The following is a 23,368-nucleotide window of genomic DNA, read 5'->3' as shown; positions in this document are numbered from 1 at the left end:
AAGAATAGTTAATTGTCACTCCAAACACTGCTCTGTTGTTTATGTATTTCTGATTAGAATCTGATTACACCCCATTTGCGTAAACACGTAATGTTGCCACCAATATTCATCTATGAAACTAGAAAGGAGCTAATTGCCCAAAGCTTAGAGTAATTGTCAGCATAATGGACAGAGAACATGACTGAGAGGAAGGAAGCGTTAACAGAAGCTGCCAGTTGTTCAAAGACGTCCAGTTGGATATGCAGAAAGTCACAATTTCATTAACATGTAAAGCTTTTGCTGGGCTCAATGTCATCCTTGTTAAAAAATGATATGAGAAAATATAAAATCGATTTGTAAAGGCTCAGGTGGGAAAAAAGAAATTAATGACAGGGATTAAAAGTAACAAGGCAGAGAGAAGAAAGAAGCTACTTGCTCGTGTATGAGTGGGCAACTGAACTAAACACAGTAAAAGGACTCTTAGTAAATATTAGGAGGGGAGAAAATAAGTGTTTTTTATTAAATATTCATGAAGTCTGGAGAGTAAACAGTATGAAAACAGCAAAAAAATGTTTCATAGATTTCTGTTTGGAGTTATGTATCACCATGACAAAGTGGCAAAAAGAACGAATATCACCAGCAAGAGAGAAAGCAGGGAGTATCAGTTCAAACTCAATTTCATCTTTCAGCATGGTTAGATGAATGCCTGCCTTCAGCTGTTAACAATGTATTGTTTAGATCTGGGGAAATTCTGGAGGAGTAATGTCAAAATTTTCTCAGCATGTAAAAGCTTGAAAGGACATATTGAATAATTATCGGATGACATTCATAACCATCGCAAAGAGATAGCTAATGTGTGCTCTTGTCAATAAAAATTGGAGGTTAAGATAGCATTCAAACCAGTCTGCAGCATCTCAGAAGGTAGGCCTTACTGAACTTCTTTTGCCAGGGGGCTGTCTATGCCTTTCAGTGTGCTTTGAAAATTTATATAATTCTGAGTGTGAAAACAACGGTGTTCACATAACAGCCATTGATTTCTTCAAAGCATTTTAGTCAATCCCACAATAACACTTTGATTTAAAAGAACTTCTATTATATGCAATTAGCACTGCATGGATTAAAAACTGACTCACTGGTGGATCTCCAGATGTCACTGCTAATGAAAAGACATAAACAAAGACCATTATTGTGAGCAGTTTTTTTACCCAGAGATTGATTTTTTTGTCCAGTACTATTATCAGTGATGTAGACAGCATAAAATATTATGATAAAGTTTGCAGACGATTGTAAATATTGAAGAGCGTATATTACTTTTGCCAGTGGGGCTGAATCATAGGATTGGGAGTTATGATCTAACAAAATGGCAAATTAAAGGGGACAAGTACAATGTATTACGCATGGGGTCTGACAGTATCAGCCATATCTGTGGGATAAGATACTCTGGGTCAGAGAGGAGTTTTGCAGTGTGAGTTTTGAAAAATGCAGCGCATTCAGCTTATATGAGACCAAAGAGAACTACACTGACCACTTGGTACAGCAACAAGCAAATGACAGACCTCAGTCACAGCTCACTTTTCTGCCCAGGTGTTGAAAGCAAAACACTTTACGAAGTCTGGAAGATGGATAGAAACAAGCATCCTGCTAACGGCAAGCATAGTGGTTACTGGGGACAGCAGAGGACTTACACTTACTAGATGTGTGAAAAATCTCATCAGAATTCTCGACACAAGTAACAGCCTCATTTCAGGAGGGGTGGTCACACTGCTGCCTATTTCTTTTGCCTGGGGAGTCTGAGAGGTTACATGCATGCAAGTAAATGGCATGGAGCAACGGTTGGAGGCCCTATAGGTATCAGTCCCTACTGTTTAACAATTACTTAACACACAGCAACTACCACTGCTTCTGACAATACCAAGCACATACAAAGCTAACAGCATCCCTGAAGATCAGGGAGCAACTCTGTACAGCAGGCAGTACCGACGTGGCCAGCCTTATTGGGCTGAATAAGGAAGATGGTTTAGCCATGTGCATGTGGTGCTCACTGCTGCCTTGTTCACAGGGTCAAAGAAAAAGCTGATGCCTGTCTTGTTCAGCAGTGTGGAGATGTCTCTTTGCAGGCCTGCTGCAGAATGGTCATACTGTATTGCCCTCCACATGTCCATTACATTTGTAGCGCTTCATTAAGACAATGAATGTATTAAAATATTGTGTGTCTGGACTTCAGCTGGTTGGCTGCCATAGTAGGGGAAGGCTCCTCTCTGATACACAATAGCCCAATTGTGTTTGGGGGGCAAAGGCCCTTGTATTTTCCATTAGGATCATCTGGAGATGTGGCACCACTGCTTGTTAAAGAAGCCAACCCTGCCAGGCCTTTGGTCAACCTTAGTTTCTCCTTTAACAGCAAAAGGCGTATGGTTTCTGTAATTCCTTTGTCCTCCATGGGTTTAAGAGCTGAAATACTGAAGGTCCGTGAAACTTCCTAATAAGTGTATTGCCAAGGTATTTGAAGCATTATTTCTAAAAAGCATCCCAAACAGATGGGGCAGATGGTCTAATTGTCATATGAACAAATTTAATGACAAATTCCTGAAAATAAAGGGCATCTCAAAACTTGTAAAGAAGAAATATGCAGACTTCATTTCCTTCAATGATTCCTTTTCACAAACTTTGAGTGTATCGTTTATGGAAATGTGATCCTCCAATTCTAAGCAATATGAAGTTTAATATGTTAACTTATGAGTTCATGGGGAAGTTTCATGTGTGTTCTCACTATGAAAGAAAGAGAGGAAGAGAGAAGGGAGGAAGGGAGGAAGGGAGGAAGGGAGGAAGGGAGGAAGGGAGGAAGGGAGGAAGGGAGGAAGGGAGGAAGGAAGGAAGGAAGGAAGGAAGGAAGGAAGGAAGGAAGGAAGGAAGAGCACAGACTACAAATCCTAATGACACATCTATGTGTGTAAGTACATATAAGTGCCCACATAAAGGAAAACATACTCTGGTGAATTTATTTTTCCTTAAAAAACAAGAACGGATATGGTTGGACTGACTTGACTGCCTTTGAAACAGCAATGTCATTCCAACTTGTGCAGACAGGCATAATTTCAATGCAAGCGTGCCAGCTTCCCCTAGCTGCAGCATGTGAATGTATAGGTACTGAGAAATTGTACAGTTTCGTTAAACTGGTGGATTGGGATTGAGGGAGAAAAGGAATTAGGGTCTGTACTTACAAGGTTGCCATGATGCAGAAAAAGTTGTTGGATTTTCACAGCTATTTACTGTAATTCAGCTAAAAGCATGGGCAGAAGTTATTTCACTTCACACGTACTCCCTTGTATGAAATTGCCAAAGAGAAAGGGGCATGCAGCATAGAGCCAGATTTCTAGCGTTGTCTAAAAGTAGAGCAAATGAGCAGGATCCCAATGTTTGAACTTCACGAGCGGAGACACATGGGGGCACCACTGGGCGGAGGATGGCGGCTGGGTGGGAGCGGGCAGCTGCGGGCACCTCCTGCTTTGTTTTAATGGTACGGTACCTTGAGTCTCTGTGTTAGGTTGTTAATAAAAACAAGAAGACAGATGAGACAAAACGAACCTGCAAATATTAAAGAGTTAATGGTATTTAACTTTGACTTGTTTTCTCATAATTTTTCTAGGCTGAATCTCTCAAAGCAAGATAATATTGACTAAGCCTCATTAAACTGATTCAGAGATTTTTTTAAAAAGATGCAAAATTAATGAACCATGTTCTAATATCAATAAGCCACTTCAGAATGTACATTGCTCAACTATTGCTATGAAAAGATACTCTCTCCCCACCAACTCTTTAAGTTGGTGAAGAGATGATCTGAAATTAGCAAGGTCAGGGCAAGAACTTACTGCAGCCTTCCATTGCTTGAGGGGAGCTCATTAACAGGAGGAGACCAATTTTGCACACAGGCAGATAGTGATAGGACAAGAGGGAACAGTTTGAAACTAAAAGAGAGGAGATTCAAGTTAGATGTTAGGGAGAAATGTTTTACTCAGAGGGCCCCATTCCTTGAGACATTCAAGGCCAGGTTGGACGGAGCCCTGGGCAGCCTGAGCTCCACGGCAAAGGGCTGGAACTGAATAATCTCTAATATCCCTACCAAACAAAGACATTCTGTGACTGTATGAAGTGCTTGGTGGGCTTATAGGAAGCCATGACTCTTAGGAAGTCAACACAAAGCAGCCTTTGCCCCAGAGATGGCCCCATCACAGATACATTATCACATATGCTTTATAGAGTTCTACTTTTTTCTTTACTGATGAGGCTCAGCTGGTTTACTGTGTCTATTGTGGGCATCGCATTCAAGATTCTCAGGGAGATCAGCAAAAAATGGTAAATGCTTTGAAAACATGGCAATTTGAATTGAGAAATCTAAAGAGCACATTATCTCATGATACCTTTAGATGTACATGTGGAATATTGCCATAAGCAGGGTAATGCCCATTGTGCTCCACGACCAGAAGAGGAAGGCAAAATTTAATTGGGTTAATTTTCAGAAAAAGAAGCCTAGGCAGAAACAGTTAATGGACACAACAAGCGGTCTGGAGACAATGTGTTCTTCAGTTGAGGTTTTTAAAAGCATGGCAGAAAAATACGTTGGTCTTGATCTGAAATATATTTAATCCTGCTTCCCTCTGAGCAGATGCCTAATAGAAGGCCTCTTGAGATTCTGCCTTTTATGATATCAGCCCCGCACTAAAATCTTATTGATGGAACATCCTGCCCAGGCTTTTTGCATATTTAATAACAGCCAGTTCTCTCTCATCTCTTATAATGACGATTAAAAAACAAACTGTGCCAGGAAAATGTTTCACAATCGTGCTTACTTTCTGCCCCCAAACTGCCATTCACGGGGGGCAGAACTGGGCAAACACAGGTGAGGGACAAGCAGAAACGGTGCTACTGCTGGGTGCCTGGGGCCGGCAGCGCTCAGCAAGGGATGAGCTTTTTTTTGCTGTTGCTCTTCTCCTTTTCAACGCCATTCTCTCCTACCAACTAACAGAGGATAATACTCATGGAATTCTTTCAAGCGGTGCCCAGTGCCAGGACAGGAGGCCGTGGGCACAGACTGTATCCCAGGAGGCTCCCTCTGAACACCAGGAGCAGTGCTGTGCTGTGCGGGTGCCGGAGCACTGGCACAGGCTGCCCAGAGGCTGTGGGGTCTCCTCCCTGCAGCTCTCCAGAAGCCGCATGACCGTGGGCCTGGGCACCCTGCTCTGGGTGGTGCTGCTGGAGCAGGGGCTGGGACGCAGGGACACAGACGGCCCTGCCCGCCTCAGCTCCAACCCGGCAACGCAGACGGCGCACCCGCCCCGCGCCGCCCGCGGGAGGAAGCGCTCGGGCTGAGGGCGGTGCGGAGCGGGGCGGGCCGGGGCGGAGCGGGCCGTGCCGACCCGCCCCTCCGCCCGCAGCCGCCGCCGCGGCGGGAGAGGTGACAAGCAGCTGCGTGGAGGCGCCGCCGCCCGGCTGCGAACGGCCGCTTCCCGGCCCGGCTTCTCCGCGAGGTAAGGCAACCCCGAGCCACGATTCCCGCGGAGAGCTCGGCTCCGCCGCCCTCGGCCCGCGGTACCTGGGCGGGCGGCGGCCGCTCCCCGGCCTCTGCTCCCTCGTGGGTGCCCCCCCCCGCCATTTTCCCCTCGTGTTTCCCGTGGGAGCGGCCGCGGCGCGGCGGCGCCTCCCGTCCCGCGGCCGCCCGGGGCTCCGCGTGTTGCCGGGGAGCGGCGGCCTCGGGAAGCCGCGGTATCCTCCCGGCGGCGGCCCCGCGCCCCGTGTCCCCCCCCAGCCGCGGCCGTGAGTGTGGCCGCCGCAGAGGGCCGGAGCGCCCCGAGGAACTCCGTGCGGAAAGTCGACGTTGTGCCGCTCCGAGTTGCGCGAGGAGCCCTGTGTGCGTGCGTACCTACGGGGAATGCGCACCTAGGTGCGCACGTGGGACATATATGCACGCTGATAGATTTTCCAAGCCGTGACGACATTGCCTGCAGGCTTCTGCTTCCAGATGTTTTCCTTTCTGTTTCTCCCGGGCACGTTTCCCTTCTACTGGGAGCGAGGATGCTTCCCTGGGTGCTGCGGACAGGAGCAGTTGAGCATCTGTGTGCCCGCGGTTCCTCGTGGCCGCACTGCGCCGGTCCCAACCCTGGGTTCCCAGTGCTGTGGGCAGGCAGCGGCAGAAGTGCAATTAATGTTCAGCACGTGACTTGGCCCGGCGCTTATCATCTTAACGTGGTGTTCGTACCTTGGTAAATAGGCACAGGTTCAGAGCCATCTGTCCTGCCTTCTCCTGCTCTGTGTGTGCATACCGCAGCGTGTGTGTGTACGCAAATGAGAAGTGTACCTGTAGGAGGCTTTGGGGCTAAATATGTATTTGAACTCTTCTGGGAAGTGCCCCGAAGTTACTATCAAGGACTGATGGAAAGCTCCTTTGATATGGTTTTTGAGTACGTTCAAAAAAAAAAAACCCAAACCAGTTGCTTCAGGATGGGTGATGCCAGTCAGTTATGTGCAGCGTGCTTGGCTGTTTGCATACACGCACTACAGCTGGTACCGCCGCTGGAAGGCATGCTGCTCTTCCCCTGCAGACAAGGCCCTTTTGTTTAGCTGCGAGCTCCAGGGGTGTGTGAAGCCAGGATGGGCCCTCTGTAAGGAGGAGGTGGTGCTGCTCATCCCACGCCATCTGCAGCCCCAGGGTAGGGCACGTCGGTCTGTGGCACTTCCATGGCTGCTGCCATATGCTAACGGCTTGTCTCTTGCAGGTGAGATTTGGAATGGTGTTTGGCTCCAGCAGGAGTTTGCAGTAGCATAAAAGTCTGTCTTACCAAGGCAGTCTACAGGACGGTAGCTGGATGGTGATGTTTTTCTGTAGCAAAGAGATTGGCTGTGTTGTGATACCTCTGTGCTATATAGATATGAGGGTGGGCCCCATGACGCATGTCACCTCAACACATTTTTCCTCGGAAACTTCTCTCCTTAATCATTTATGGCCCTCTCTGAATAAATAGCGTATTTTTAGAGCTCGGCAGACCTACCAAAATCTCAAATCCTTGAAGTTGATCTGTTTGGGATTGTGATGCTGAAATCTTCATTTGAGCATCATTTTCTTAAATTTGGCTTTTGCAGAATAACAGTTGTCATAAGAAGATTAAAAATAAAGTCTACTTGCTGTTAACACTTGGTGGGCGAAATTTTCATCTTGTCTACTACATCTGCTCTGCAGTTTCTCTGCTGGTTGCACAGTCTCTAGAGCTGTAGGATGCAGCATCACATAGATTTTCTACTAACCTAGGGATTCTCAAACTGTGGTGTGTGTGCCGTGCAGAAGCGGCGCATGGATTCTGCCACCAGTGACATATGAATCCTCCAAGTTTGGGAACCTTCCTGGTCTTGTTTTCTCGGAGCTTGAAAGCTTAACTACAAGACAACAGAAAAAATGCTGTTAACGGTTTATGGCAGGAAGAAGCAGCACACAAAATTGGTATTCCCTGTGCTGCCTGATGGTGTTTGGTCCTTTGGGCAGCTCTTGGAATGTCAGCAATTTTTAAGATTATTTTACTCTTCAGACTGACGAGTAAAATTATAGAGCCTAATTTATTTAGGTTTGGCATGTTCTCACTGAAACTGATGCCATACCAGGTGAATGAACAGCCTGCTTGTTTATACCACCTTCCCTCCCCCTTTTAATAGGCCCCAATAGTATTGCTGTGGTACTACTAGAAGGTTTCAGAATTTGGTCTAACCTGCCAATAAAAACAGAAACAGAGAACCACCAACAGCATTAAACCTGTTATTGAGGAAGGTATTTTAATACTGATGACCATCGAGGTAGAAATCACACTTCAGAGGGCTCCATTCAGCCTTTCAATCACATTTACTGCTCTTTTATATATTTTTTTCTGGCAGTTTATTGTTAGCTGTATGGTGCTGGACTACTCAAGACAGATATGAACATGCTACCTTCATCTTTGCAGAACTGTAAAGTAACCTAATTGGCTTCCAGGTTTTATGCTCCTCTATCATATTTCAAACTCTGTCTACTCATTACTGCCTTCCAGATGTCTTGTACTAATCAAATCTTTGCTGGATCACTTTTCCTCACATGCATTATTATTCATTTTCTTATAGGCATCCAAGAAATTAAAATGCTTGATGTAATTTTCTTTATTTTTTTCCCTCTTTTTCCTTTTTTTTTTTTTTTTTTTTTTTTTGCCTTTCTTCAATATTCTCCCATGTTCATTTGCAACTTTATGTAAGTACAGTTAATTTAGAAAGCGTTCATTAAGATGTTACTGAAGTGGAAATCAGGAAAAGTGTTGATCAAAAATACTTTTCATTTTCTAGTCACTCATTTCTGATGAATATACCTTTAAAAACCAAAACAATCTCCTTCTTCTATTGGTGATATTTCCCCTGCTCCTTTAGTGTAGTCTTTATCATTTTGCGGATGAATGATTTATGATAACTGAGTTCCACACCTTTCAAACTTCAGAGAACTGCAATACTGAAACACTCAACTAAATATGGAATAAAAAGACAGTTGAGTATGGCTCGGACAGACCCGAGTATAAAGGAATAGCAGGCTTCTTCAAAGAGCTGGAAGTATCCAATAATGCAACAGTTTATCCTTGCCTTGTAGACCAACATTTCAGTGACTGATGAAGATGGCCATTGTCGGGTACTTTCTGTGCAGTGCAAGATAGGCCCATTGCTATCAAGGTCTTAGGCCACAGTGTGCTTTAAGACAGCAAATAGGGCTTTAAGCACAACAAGAATGCAGTCTGGAAGATGGGAGGATTGGTGTGGTGATGGTATGCAGATGTATTACTGGTATGCTCTGGAGCAGTAGAATTTCCTTGAGTGGGAAGATTCATGACCTGCTATGGCGTGTTACACAGGCCACTCTTTGCCTAGATAGAGCTGAGACAGCAACACTGTCATTGAGTAATGTTTCAGTATGAAAGTATAATGTCAGTGTAAAGTCCAGAAATACTTTTGACCTATGACCGGTTGAGATCATGTATCTTAAAGCAACAAAGCTAGTCTGTAGGTGGCTGCAGACTCTTTTTTAAAAAAGTGTGGAGGTTTTTTTTGTTTGTTTGTTTTTTGTTTTTTGCTTACTGGTGAATTCCAGCTTTAAGTTCAGTTCAACTTAACATCAACTGCTCTTCAGCAGCGGGTTGTTTTGATCATGCTGCAGCTGTTTGTGCTGAAGGATAAATAGCTTTGTTGTCTTCATATTGTGAGAATTAGAGGCCATTTCTGACTGCTTCACGTGCTGGTTTGATGCTGATGTTGGAAATAGGGCAGAAAGAATTCTGAGTTGTGGGTCTCTGCTTGGGAAGTAACAAGGAGTGGTGGAGCTCCTTCTTACTTTGTGCACCCTCTGCTGAAAGACAAATATTTCATGCCTAATGGTATCAAAAGGAGGACTGGGAGGCTGAGTTTGCATGAAACTGCATCTCCTTTGACTGAAAATCATGTGGTGTTGAGGAAAGTCCAGGCCTTCTGCTTAGCTTGGTGTTCTTGGTCCATAGCTTTATGTTTAATTAAATGAGCCAACGGTTGGCTTTGTTACTGATCTTTCTCAGGAATGGGAGATTTGACACTAGTGAATGGTTGTTCAGTAGATCCATGGCAAGTTTCTTCAGTGGTAGTAGAACTGTTACTTTTTCAAAGAAGAAATACTCAAGAAAATTTACAAGTGTTTTGTTAGTGATTTAAGACTGTAAAAAAATGTGGGTTGAATTCAGAGGTCTGGGAATAAAACCTTTTAAGAAGTATAGGGATGTCTAAATGTTCTCCTCGGGGTTCCAAGTGAGTAGTTAGTGGGTTTGGGTGAAGGGTGTACTTGTTAGCTGAGGGGGGTTTTCAAGTAGGCACAAGGTTTTCATGAAGTAGGACACATCCCTGTGGTGCTCTCAGTTTATATGGACGTTGTAGGCTCTGAGCATTGATGGCCTTGATGGATGGCTTTTAGTTAGTTACTTAATCTTTATTTGCTGTTCTCAAATCTGGAACTTCTGTTTTTTGTATGTTTACAATGAATTGTCGATATATCAAAGCGATTTTTGGATACACTTCTGGAGCAGTGGCTGTTAGGGCTCGTAGGTAAGTGTTCGCTTACTGTAGCCTTTAAGTGAATAAATGTTAACTTTCACTTTTCAGATTAGTGAAATATAATAATAATGCCTTACTAGAAGCATCTTAGATTTCATGTCCAGGTAAACGAAGTGTTTCCTGCCCCCTGCTTGTGCTTGAGTCTTTGGCTTAACAGCATGAGGGAGGAAAAAAAAAAAAAGACGTAGGCTTTAGATATCCTCTAGGAAGCATTGGGTGATGCAACTCATATCAGGTATTTCACTCTTGGGATTCTGCATTGCCTGTTGGCAGTTAGAGATGGGTCTTTTGTTACTTAATTCATTCACTTAATTTCATAATACTTTATGCTCTTTGCTTCCTGTTTGTGTTGGTGTATATTTCTTGTGCTACTTGCAGCTTTTGGATGGTATCTGATTTCTCTGGGTCCTTTCCTAATTTCTTGTACAGTCCATTCCTGTTTACACTGTGGTAGATGGGCGCCATGTAGATTGCTAGATCCATGGGATGAGCTTGGATACCCTGATATTTTTTTCAGAGATATAAATGGTGAATGGTTAGACCTGAAAATGCATCCTATGGGAGCAGTGGTGAGTATGGACAGGGTGAAGGCATAATTAGCTGCAGTGGTAACATTATGACATAGTCCAGCAGAACAAGCTGTTGTCAGTGGCTTCAGTCAGTCATTCTCTTGAAATTACCTGTCCTCACTGCTGTGAATTAAAGGATGGGAGGAAAAATCAATTCACTTTCTGAGCTGTAAAGCGGCATCTTGATCAACAGGGTGACAATAACTAGAGACTAAGCTGGGTGGAGCTCAGCACTCCTCCCTTGTGAAGCAGTAGAACGGTTTGGTTGTCTGAGTTATGATGATGGCCCTAGGGCTGACAGGAGGATTATTGCAGCATTGTTGTCGCTTTCTAGAAAGCTTACCTCATGCTTCTTTAGAAATTTCAGATGATTGATGCACTTTTTCTTACAGTGATGCCAGCGAGGCCAAAACTGCTAGGGCTGGTCCCAGCTGCTGCTGAGTGCTGGTGGAGGAAGCCTGCTGGAGGCAAACTGGGAATGGGGATGATGTCACATTGAGATGCTGTTTTAGAGAGTTTCAGGATTGAGACAATGGGTTTTCTCGACTGGAGGAATCATTAAAACTGTTCTACTTTGTTTACATCAGTGGGATTTTGTCAGGGGGACTGTAATTATTTTTTTGTTTTCTGACTGGGGGAAAAAAAGAGTAAAATAAATGATATGTTCTTAAAGGATTTTTTTTTTTTTTTTTTTTTTTTAATGAGCTGCCAATGCATTTCAAGTTACATTGTCTCAAAAAGAAATATTTGGCCACATCTGTAATTGGAGACTCTGCAGCAGATTTTGGTTTCTGAAGGGATATATCAAGATCTTTACCAAAAAGTTAGCTCTGGTTACTTTGTTCCTTTGTAGTTCAGGTGTATTTCAGTAGCTGGAAGGGTTTTCACGAAACAAAAGTGTGGCTTGGTACTAGATATCTCTCTAAAATGCAAGTGCACTCAATACATAAAATGTCTGAGAGGACAGAAATAATAGGGCCCAAAATTCTGTGGATGTTTCTGTGGAGAATCCAGGGTTTTTAACCTCTCACTTCTGACAGTAGTTGAAAGACGAATCAAAAGAAGCAAATGCAAAACACTTGAGTGATATTCCCTTGTATATGCTGCCAAAAGCAGAGGAAAGGGATAAAGACTGAAGTCTCTCTAGTTCATCCACTGGGAACTGAGCACACATTCACAGCTTTTGTCACAGGCAGTATGTCTGGCTCCAGTGAAGAGCTGTTGCCATGTCTGGACCCAGTGTGGAGCTATCATTATGGGCAAGGGACTGGGCTGAGGGAGCTGGGTGTTCCCGGTTGGATGAAAGGAGGCTGAGGGAAAACCCCATGCAGCTAGTTAAGGACATTGAAGCCAAGCTCTGCTGAGTAGTGCCAGATGACAGCAAGGGGACAGTGGCAACGAGTTTTTCCTTTGGGAATTCAGGTTGGGCATTGCCCAAATAGGCAGCCCCTAATTGTGGGCCTGCCAAAGTCAGGTTCATGGCGGTGCCATCATGATCACCAAGATGGCAAGGAGACTGGTGAGACTGCCCTTGAGATTTTTGGTTCGTAGACTGTATACATGCAAAGGATCTATACAGACTTCACCCTGACCTATTCTTCTGCAGTCTCCTTTGCCTAGTAATACCTTTAAGCCAAAGGCAGCAGGCAAGATACCTTCTAATCTTATTTTGCCTCTACTAATATGTATTAGTTCTAATAATTAATTGTTATTAGATTTGGTACTAGGGGGAATAGACAAATTAATGGCTATGTCAATATTTTATTTTACCTTTTTTTTTTTTTTTTTTTTAAGCGAGAGGAAGAGTAATAAGTTGGAGAAAAATACAGAAGACAGAGTGCACAGCATTAGCTGGAAGCTAGCTGTTTACAGAGTTTTCCCTACAAATAATCTCTCCATTCTGTCTTTGGATCTCTAGTCAATGAAATACTGTGTGCATTTTGATTTTGAGGCACTCTTTTTGTAATTTACTTCATTCTTGAGGTGGTGGGGTTAAATCTTGAAATTTGCTGCTGGAGCTGTACTGTCATTGGAGATCAGGGTTTTCGGATGCCATTTTATCCCCACCTAGTGCTTCTGCTAAAGGACCTTGTTTCTTGCCCTTCATTACTCCTTGTTTGCCTGTTTTTCCTGAGTGAAAGCAATTCTTGTTTCTTCCTCTGTGGACAGATATTCATTTTCTTGGTTTCTGTTAACATAATACGACGTCAGGAAAAATAAAGATCCATGATCGTGTATATTTATGTAGTGTTATATGGCAGAATAATTAGGCAAAGAACCACATGCAATGTTTTAAAACATTGTACACATAAAAGCTTCATAGTAACCATACAGCAAGCTGTAACAAATCAACCTTTTTGAGGTGAAAATTGAAATTTGATGTAAAATTTGTGACTGCTTGAATGCATGTAATTCTGATGTTCAAAGAAAAGCTTGCCTATGTGAACACGAACTGATAGACCTCACAAAGCAGAGCTGCCTGCTAACCAAAAGACTAGTTGCTTGCCAGCAGTTCGCTTGGCATAGCTTTCTCCTACCTGTCATCCATAGTTCACAGAAAGAAATAAAACCCTGTACTTTACATACCCCAGGCCTATCCTCCTTGCCAATGCAATGCTTTGTTAATTACATGGAGTCCTCTACTTTTACATGTGCAGGTCATTAGTTGCTGTGAAAGGATGAGGGATTCAATCCTGCATTTAAAAAGCAAAAAATATTCAGTTGCTTCTCTCTCTTTTTTTTTTTTTTTTTTCTGTAGTCTCCTGGTGCCTGTTTTCTCTGCTTACGGTGGAGATTGCTTGCTGATTTTGCTGCATGCCCCTGAGCATCTACCCTACAGGCTCATGCTGTTAAGTGGCAGCTTGCAGGGAAATGGCAGCTAGCATCACCTGCTAAATAGCAATGGGACATTTTGCACCTACCTTGTAGCAGTGTTTAAAAACAACAGAATAATTTTAGACAGTCAGACTAAGCTGAATTATTATCGTGTTAATTTAAGATGGAGAGATTCAAAATGCAGCTTTGTTCAGTGACGCATTTTCCCCTTTGGGTTTAACATGGAGAAATAAAATAGAACTTGTGGATTTAAAGGATAATTTAAGAGTCCTCATTACATCACTGGTCAAAAGTTGTATTATTTGCAGCCATTGCTTGAATTACGTGCAGGATCTGGATTACGTTAGAGGCTGATAACTGAATCTTCATAGAAGATTTAAAAAATACTTGCTTTGCCTATTAAAAAAACATAATTGGAATAGGCTAGTTTTTTTCAGGTAGTTATGTGAAGGATTATTTCTGGTAATTTAGGAACTTTTTAGAAGACTAATCTTAGTTCTATTTCTTCCTGATAGGCTAGCTGTTACGGGAAGCCACCAAATTCTAGCTTCTCAGAATAAGGGGCAGAAGTTTCTTTTATGCAGCCTTCAGCTAGGTGGCCTGAAATTCAAGGGACTTCTCCTATGTGACTTTGGGGATGAGGCATTTAGGTTCTCTGACAAGGTGATTTATCAAGTGGTTTCCTCTTGCTGTAGGTTTGAACGGGAGCAACTCCAAATATGAGGCCAGAACAATAGCTGTGGAGGAAGTTAGTCATGGAGGGATCTGAGGAGGAAGGAGTGTGTTTTTATCAACAATGGAAGAACTTCCCAATACACAATGGTCTTGCTAAGGAGTACTGAATAGTGGTGACTTACACCTTGGCATTGTTGCCAACTGGATGCTGAAGACATATAGGCACAGTGCAAGACTCCCACCAGCTAATTCCCTGGTTCTGGTAGATGCTGTATAAAATAAAGGACATGAAATCAATTAGCAAGGAGGAAGATGCATCTTGCTTGCAGTGTTGGTGCTTTTACCATGTTATTCCTTCTGACTCATAGAACTGTTCTTCTGAGTAGAGTTCAGAAGCTCTTGATGAAGGTGCGACTCTTAAATCTTTCTGAAAGAGTCGGATGGAACAGACTGCCCAGGGGGATTGTGAAGTCTCCTTCTCTGGAGATATTCAAGAGCCTGGATGCCTACCTGTGCAACCTGCTTTGGGAGGGGAGTTGGACTTGATGATTTCTAGAGGTCCCTGCCAGCCTTTATAATTCTGTGATTCTAATGCATATTGAGGAAATCATTTAGGTTTTTGGATGGGTTCAAATACTCAAATATATGACTTCTAAAATAACAATAGACCATTTTATGTCTGAGATAACTGCATGGGGCTGACAGCTACAACCCAGGGCATACCAGTGGCACCATTTTTCAGCAGTGGCCACTCTGGCTCTCACTTGGGAATCTAAGCTGGCATCAAATGTCTGTAACAGTATTTAGTGAGCATGGTGGTGATGGGTTGACAGTTGGACTTGATCTGATATATTTGGTATTTCAGATCAGTGGACTTCAAAATCCTCAGCTTTTTTTAGTTGTCATGAAGAAACACAGAATCACTGTTTTAATGAAACTTTAGTGTAAGTAGGCATTCAAAGAGCTAGTTAATATAGGTGGTTTGCCAGTTTGTTTTGCCTAGTTTAGTACTTTGCTAGTGTATATTTCTAAGCTTATACAGTGAGAAACAGCAAGAAATCATTTGTTTTACCAACCTTCCCTCCTAAAAAATTTCCCTTGAGAACCTGAAAGAAAATCATAAAGAACTTAGTCTAACTCCTTTTAGGTTAATTTGGTGTCAATCAGTTGTTCAGAGGAAGAAAGCATGGGGGAGTGTAGGGATTGATGTTCAGTCAGGGAAAGAAAACCTGGAGCACGTTCAGCATAGCTTAGAGAACAACTTGTGTAGCTTATATAGCAGCATAACTGGAACATGCTTATAGGAAGCTGAGGATTTACACCAAAGCTGTAACTGTGCATTGTCAAAATACACGTGTTCTTAAGATATATGATTGTGTATTTAATTTACTTGAAATTATTTTGAAAATCTAAAGTGCGATCCAGAGCATGTAACTTCAGTGTCTTCAGTTCTTAGGTTCTTAATAAAGCTGCTTCTGTGGTATGATTTCACTTTTTATTTCTTTAAGAAAGGAATTAATATGAGGATGGCCATCTCAGGTAACAGAGGCAGAACGCTTTTAAGATATGGAAGAATCTCTTAGAATATCTACTTTGGTATATGATGAATCACAGCCTACAAATGCCTATTTCTCTTCAGTGACTATAAAGAGAAAGGAGGAGTAGAATGACTCATTGAGATGTGGTTGTGTTTATATTTGGTCATGTATATTTCAAGCCAAGTGCATAAGGCTACATTCAGAGGCAGCTCAGCCCTCTGGTGCACCCAGGCTATGTCTCTCAAACATTCAGCTATAAAACCTGGTTGCGGTGTTCTGCAGCTCTCTTCTGTCTGGCATGGTCATTACCCTTTCAAACTGCAGCCTCTACCAGAGGGAAGAGTGCGTGTATACTCAGTTTTCATGCTGGTGGGGAATTGGTGTCATCCCAGAATAAAGTCAGGATACAGCCAGGGTGCATGCCTGAACCCATGCATTTGGATCTCACAGTTCAGACATGGCTTAAATTCCATGCACAACCAGCGAGAGAAAATAGAGGATTTGGAAGACCTCCAGAAGGCACCTCAAGTCTGGTAAGGTGAATCCTAACCTCTGACTTGAATATGTGCTTACTTAGGTGATATCTTACTGTTTCATATTATTCTCATTGTAGTTGGTGAGACTAGAACAGTCTGTTTTCATGTTTGTGTACACTCCATTTCAAGGTTTTCTGGGTTAGGGAGATGTTGGGAAGCCCGGGTACTTGAAAGTTAAACCAGTTAAAATCCTCGACTCTAAGTTGTTATAATAAGAATATTTAGAAAATAACAATAATAATTGACCTAGCAATGTCCTTTTGGTAGCATACTTGCTTCTTGTCAGTAACTTCAGTTTTGGCAGTACTAGAGATCTTATTTTCGTAACTTACTATGATTCCTGCCATCACTTCAGCCCCAGTGCCTCAGAAATAGTGAGGTATTTTGCAAAGACTGGCATCAGTGACATTGCCTGTGAATAGGTCTAGGTGTCTAGATTTAAACTCTTGGCAGCTGCCTTGAATTTTCTTTTCTGCTGTCATTCAGATCACAGTTACTAAGGTTGAATTTTGCTGGTGCTAGCTGTTGTGGGAAGAGTCTATTACTGACACAAGAAAGTTTTGAAGTTGTTCCTGCCATTGCTCAATTTACGAAGATGTCACCATTGCTGTAGGTCACCTATGCTCGGCTCAAAATCTTCTTTGTGCTGTAGCCAGTATCATGTAAGTTACTTGTCATGTTAAATGTTAGTGATATCTATAGTCCACTCTTTTTGCATAACTCTGCTAAAATCAAGTTTTGTTGGTTTCTGGTATTAGCTCTAATAGCTATCACTGAAGAGCAAAAAAGGGAAAAAAAAGTGCAGTTTTTGCTTGATCCATTTTACTACAACTTTATTACTTCCAAAATAGTCCAGTTTTCTGGCAATGCTATATCTGTACCCTTCAGAAAGTTGTAAGTCGCCTTTAGCAGTGTGTTTACATTGAATCATTAAGTACAGGAGACTGTGAAACAGAGCAGATGGTATTTTCTTTGTTCAGAATGTACCTTTATTTGATCATCTTTTTTGAGTTTGACATCAGAATTTCTTTGCTTCTCTAAGAGTTTTGTCATATTGCAATTAAATATACAATGCAATTGTATAAGTAGATCTGAAAACTGAAATCCTGTCCTTTTTCTTTGTAACTGATGTGAAAAATGCATGATTGGATGGCTACATCTCAAATTCAGATCAATCACTCTGGAACTCTTTGCTCAGTGTACAGCAGACATATTTTTAAATATACATTTTTTTTCTTTAGCCCTTGAACTCATGCCTTGCTGTATGCTATTCAGACACCATTTTTAAGGAAGATTACATATTTTCTCTTGAGTTTTCTGACGGAGTCTGGCTGAAGGGCTGAGACATACATCGTGTGATTTGAGAGGCTTCTGATCTCTTGAGGAGGGAAGAACTAGAATGTAATCATGTAAAGTAATCCACACAAGAATCCAGGTGAGCATGTGGCTGTTGGTTTTGCATATATAATTCTAGCGACCTAGGTGTCAGATTTTGGAGATCCTGAACAACGGTTTGACTTCACCTGAAGCCCTGAGCTTGCAGCCAACTTGTCTAGATTTAACTTTATTTTTGCAGTTAACTTGCAAGCTTCTTAGAAGCAAACTAACTACCCATGGAAATTCTTTGTGTACGCTGCCGCATTGCTTCATAGGGAAAGGAGGACCGTGGCAGTGTGTGCTGCTGGAGAGGAGAGAGCTGCAGCCCTCTTGGGCCTGGGCTGGGCGCCATGACCGACCTGGATCTCCACTGTGCAGGGCTTGTTCGTCTGTGGGTGGAATGCTGGTATCTGTGCTGCTCATCCTCTTCTTTGGACCCTTTGGGGGTGCTCTGGGGTCATCAGGCTCCATCACTGTTTTGTCCCTGCCTCAGTGTCATCTCTCATCTCTTGGCTGTGCTGGAATTGTTGGTGCTCAGTGCTGGCTGCTCTGTGCTTCTCATCCAGCTCAGGCACTTTCTGCTTCCTTGTTATAACCTTTTGCTCAACCAGACCTGGGATTTCCAGACTCAGTCTCTCGCTTCTCTTTCTCCCCTTCCTCTGATTGCCATCTCTCCTCTCCTGCCCAGCTTCATGCTATATTTTGGTCCCCTCGACCGTTCTCACACCCTACTGCAGTGCTTTCTCAAGGCTCTGTCTCCTGCACATCCGTGGGGCACAAGCCAAAGGGTCACGAAAGCAACAGACGAGGTTGTCTTCCTGCTGTCACTTCCAATGTCTGGTCTTTGGCAGATGGGAGCAGCAGTTACAGGGGAAATCCTGCTAATCTCCTGTAACTTGAGCCTGTTACACGCTCAGTCGCACTGTGGGGCTGGTGCCTTTCCAGCCACATACGGCCATTCGGAGGAGGTGGTGGATTTACATTGCAGAGCTCAAAAGGAAAAATACGATGATATATCAGCACCGTTTTGTCAGGTCCCGTAGCTTTATCAGATAGGACAATATTTTTATAAGAACAGCAAAAGATGTAGCGTTGAAAAATAAAAGAAAAAGTAAGGAGAGAACTGCCAATTTTCAGGACTGCCCTTTGAGGGGAGGGGGCAGAGTTCTCCAGTCAGTGGGTTATAAGAATGGCAGAGCAACGTGTTTCTGTCTAGCCTGTCTCAGAAATGGGCAAACTGCGTTTTGGCAGAAAAGTAAATAAATCCTGCAGCAGATGTCCAGCATGGAAAATTTTAACACAGGCAGCTCGAGTCTGGCAAAGTCAGAAGACTGTGGAAAATCCCAACGAGACGCGCTGGGCCACCTCGATCATAGATTGAGTCGCCAGCCTTGCCAGCAGCGCGACCCAGCTCCAGGTCTCTCGAGGCCTGCTGGAACCAACTGTTTAGGGTTATTTTTGTCTGTTTTTGAACATTAGAGTGGAATGGAGGGGGTGATTCAGCAGAGAAGGGAGGGCTGCCCTGTAGGAGTCTCTAGGCAGAAGCCAGCAGCAGGAGCCAGCAGAAGCCTGAACTTGCTGGAATGGAGGAGGGGGGAGAGAGGAGGAGTGTGTCATGGTCAGATGGCGGGGACACGAGGGGCAGCCGGCAGGGGGCTGCGGCAGGGGGCCTGCAGTGCTGGAAGGGGCAGACCTTGACAAATTGGAGGGGAAATGATGAAGCCTGAAGGAGAGTTTTTGCTTGCGGGATGGCAGGGTAATGGATTTTGGAAAGCTTCGTTTATAATATGCAAAACAGGCGATAGGAAACAATGGGGCCTTGGGACAGAGCTGCTGGTTGAATGAGGGCTTTGTTTTCCTCTCGTCTATTCATATTTTTAAACTTTCGGTGGAATTTTAGATACATTTTACACGTTTTTATGTAAGGGATTGAACTACATTAACTACTGTCTAAAGTAGTATTGCACTGCAATCTTTATCCCTTTTTGGATGAAGATTGACTTCCCGGTTAAGCTCCTTTTTGTATTCTTTCTTAATTGCAACTCATGTTCAATAATCCTTTGCTGCATTGCACTTTTGGTTTAAAACTTCAGCAGAATTTGTGAGAAAACACCAGACCCTGTGTCCCAAGCATACTGATCTGCCCTGGGCATGGCCAAAAAATGGCAACTGGTTTCACAGCCTCAGTACTGACAGGCATTAGTGGTGAGCCACTCACTCTACTGGGCTGTGGGCGCTGCTCGTGTCATCTGTCTGCCAGGGGTATTAAAACACCACCAAATAGGTCGTGTCCTCATCAAGGAGAATCCCATACCTGGAGCTCATAGCACCTGGTCTCAAATGTTCTGAAAAATGCTGCCTGTGTGTGTTGCTGCTAAATGAGCGCGCTGCACAGTGGGATCATGCAGTATTTAAGTGAGAACATTGCGAGCTGGATGGGAGTGCGGTTTTGCTGCATGTTAGAATAAAAGGCAGATTGTTTCATTTACGGTACGTGGCAAACCTTTCCCAATAAAACAGCCTCGCTGCAGTTCTGCAGTTTCAGTAATACTGTTTGTGCATGCGTTTATGATCAGGAGAAGCTTCTAAAATCCTCGCACAAGCTGGCACCGAGCTGCCGCTGTGATGCAGGGGAGGGGAGTTGTTTGCTTTTGCCGCATGTGGTGCTTCATGGAGGTATTGCTTTACCTCGCCAGCAGAAGCCCTCTCCTGTGCGAGGGAGATTCCTGGTTCATCAGCATGGATGTGTTGTTTTTCCACGTTGGGAGCGCCGTGCTGCCGTGTCAATCACCCCCATCCAGCGGGTTCGAGAGCGACAGGGCTGACGATGCGGAGCGTGATTGGCTGCCATATGCTGGGAGGGCTCTGAGAGAAGGAAGGGCTGCAGTCCTCCAGCAACAGAGTTTAGGCTGTGTCTTTGCTTCATCATCTGAGGAAAAATCCCCTGATAAGGCTCAGGGCTATCTGAGTGCAAGGAAAAAAAAAAAAATAGAAAAAAAAAAATGGACGGCTAATCGTTTGGCGTGACATCCATTCATCACAATGATGCGATGGGAAAGGCGCGGCTGTTTGTTGATGTCAGATGTTTCTGTTCACATTGGAAACGTGCCGAATAGACGGAGCTGAACAAGGTAGGAGGACTGTTGTCTGTTGTCGAGTGTTCTAAGAGTTTGCTGCAGTGTGCTGCATACCGGCTGTGCTGCCTGGGGCAGTCGGGCAGGCGAGATTTCCCCGGTGAATACCTGCTGTTAGGGCGCAATATGCGGGTGTTATGCCAACTTGCTTTCAGAGGGACTTTGTTTACGCCGCAAACAGCTCTCTTCAGGAATAGATAGTGAGTATATTAAAAATAACACGAGCAAATAACAGAAATAGGTCAGTGTGTTTCAGAAGTGCTGTACCCTAATTGGATTTTTAGCCGGGCTGTCGCCTAGCAGTGCTTGCTAGCCTTAATAAAGAGAATGAGTCAACCTGGAAATCTGTGAAGTTTATAGCAGATATGTTTGAAGATTTCTGTGAATTAGAATGGCTCGTCTAAATAATTCCCTATCAGAGGCTTTAACTAAAGCCGGGACGGTCTGCCTGGAGCTTGAAGGAGCAGTAGGATAAGCTTACAGCGTTTCACTCCATTACAAAAGTCCAGGCGTTTTGGGCTGCGCAGTGATTCCCTGTGCTCCTGAAGGCAAGCTGTTAGTTTCTGGTAATGTAGTTCAGTCGAGTATTTCCCCTGCTATTTCCAGGTCTTTGTCTTGGCAACAAAACGGGATCTTTATGTGAAAACAAGGTTACTAATATGTGCTGCAATTATCTGATCTGTGTGCATTTTTAATGAGAGGACACACAGCTAGCAGAATAATTTAATGAGCAGGCTGGCTTTCGCAGCAATGATTTCACTGTGTTGAGACGCGTCAACTTTCTTGGTGAGGAGGAGCCTCAGGAAGCAGTGAAGAAGATTTATGTTAAGCACTCTGGAGAGAAGATGATTATTTAGGCAGAAGCCTGTTCAATTTTGGAAGGGTTGAGGAATTAGTATTATTATTCATTATTATTATTTATTAAATGTTGGAAGCAAACTTTGCTGCTGTTTTGTTGGAAGGCTCTGAGAACATTGCCTCATCCTATGATGTGACGTGCTTGGACTTTCCTAGACTGCCATTTGTGCTGGCAGAGCTCAGTACCTATCAGGATTCTACCCAGTTAGCTACCTGATGTAGCGTGCTGTCTTCAGGTGTGCTTATAGCAGCATCAAGTGTTGTATTTATGATACGTAACTTTAAAAATAAATAAAAGATTGCCAGATGGTGAAATAGCAAGCAAATGCTATTATCTTACTTTTCTTCTAATACCCATGAGTATTATATATAAATATTTTTATTCGGAGAAGATGTGGCTAGAAAAATTGTGTGAGCTGAGGAAGATCAATGTCTCAAAGTAGAAATTAGGTATAATTTTTCTGCCTAGAAAAACTTCCAAAAATCTAAAAAAAATCTTTAACTTAAGCTAATTTTAAAAGCGTTGTGTTAAATAGGCCCTGCTAGACCAACAGTTCCCCCGTCCCATCTCCTTCACCCCTACTTCTTCAAGGGGAAGTACAGGACATGGGCAAAAAACTCCTGATATCATCGCCCAGCTCCTCACAGCAGACTTTGTTCAGAAGAGGCTGATTCAAATTCCCCATTATCTGGCTCAGTGCTCGCTGAAGACCTGGGGCTGGGATGTCGATACATCTCCAGTTTATGAACCAGTAATATATAAACACTGCACTCGTGTAAGTAGTAGCAGCTGCATGTTATCTTCTGAGAATTTCCAACTGCTAACAAGTGAAACACGTCAGGGTGTAGAACATTATTATTAATAGGATATGAATATGTACGTTTCACAGTTGATTGCTATTGATGTTCAAATGTAAATGTTTGTGCGCACAGTATGTTAGGCAAGTCAAGCAAGGACTGATAATTAGAAGTCAAATAATCTTATGCAATAAACAGAGTGCAAGCTACTTTTTTATTTTTTGCAAACAAAAGTATTTTCATGCATAACTTGCACAGAAATGTTTTCAGTCTCACATTTTGAGACCCTGTCACGTAACTTAAATGACTGTTTTTCGTATCTTTGAGGTGACATTGTACAGAACAGGCTTTAATGCCAAGGTGAAAACTTGCATTCATCCCTCAGTCTGCCTGCTCTCAAAGAATAGTCATTCAGTCTTGGATTAGCTTCTTCATTTTCCTAAGATAATATTTACTAATGATGTAATGTAGTGTCTGCAGAATGTTTATGAAAGGAAATAAAGTTCTCTGTTTGTACACATGCATTTTACAGAAATCTGCAGTAGTCATATGCTGCAAGTATTTTTTCTTGTGCAAGAAAAGTAGCTATTAATATTGCATGGGATTTCAAGCACTCGGGACTGCTAAGTCATCTCTGCTGTGGATGAATGTTCTTCTCTGTAGCTCACCAATATGTCAGCAATTATCTGTACTGTATTCGCTCTTTTATACCATTGAGAGGTGAGAAAAAGACTTAGGGTTCAAATGGAATTCCTCATTTCTAGTTGTACGTGTGTTTTTTTTTCCTAAATCATAAACATTAGTGATGTGTCTAACAAAAATTTCAGATAACTATTAATGATACCTTATTCTCCAAAATTACTAGAAATTTCTCTGACTATGAGGATTCTCTTTTATCTTTTAGAGAATAAATGCTTTTTAAAGCCCAAAGAATTTTCCTC

General features: G+C 43.0%; 1 protein-coding gene across 8 annotated transcripts in view; it reads left to right on the top strand.

The window, feature by feature from the left end:
• Positions 1-5,393: 5,393 nt before the first annotated feature.
• MBNL2 (muscleblind like splicing regulator 2) overlaps positions 5,394-23,368 on the top strand; it is a 105,384-nt gene continuing 87,409 nt past the window's right edge. For 6 of the 8 annotated variants that reach the window (XM_090129825.1, XM_090129833.1, XM_090129816.1 and 3 more), the window contains exon 1: positions 5,394-5,504. The gene's annotated coding sequence lies outside the window, so the exon portion shown is untranslated. Of the gene's footprint in view, positions 5,505-19,832; positions 20,769-23,368 lie in introns of those variants that run through there. The other 2 variants (XM_090129841.1, XM_090129795.1) reach the window with 2 other exon arrangements.

This window comes from Phasianus colchicus, chromosome 1 (assembly GCF_987193195.1).
Source record: "Phasianus colchicus chromosome 1, bPhaCol1.hap1.1, whole genome shotgun sequence".
Lineage (NCBI taxonomy): Eukaryota > Metazoa > Chordata > Aves > Galliformes > Phasianidae > Phasianus > Phasianus colchicus.
Note: the sequence above shows the minus strand (reverse complement) of the source record. Positions and strands in the feature narration are given on the sequence as shown.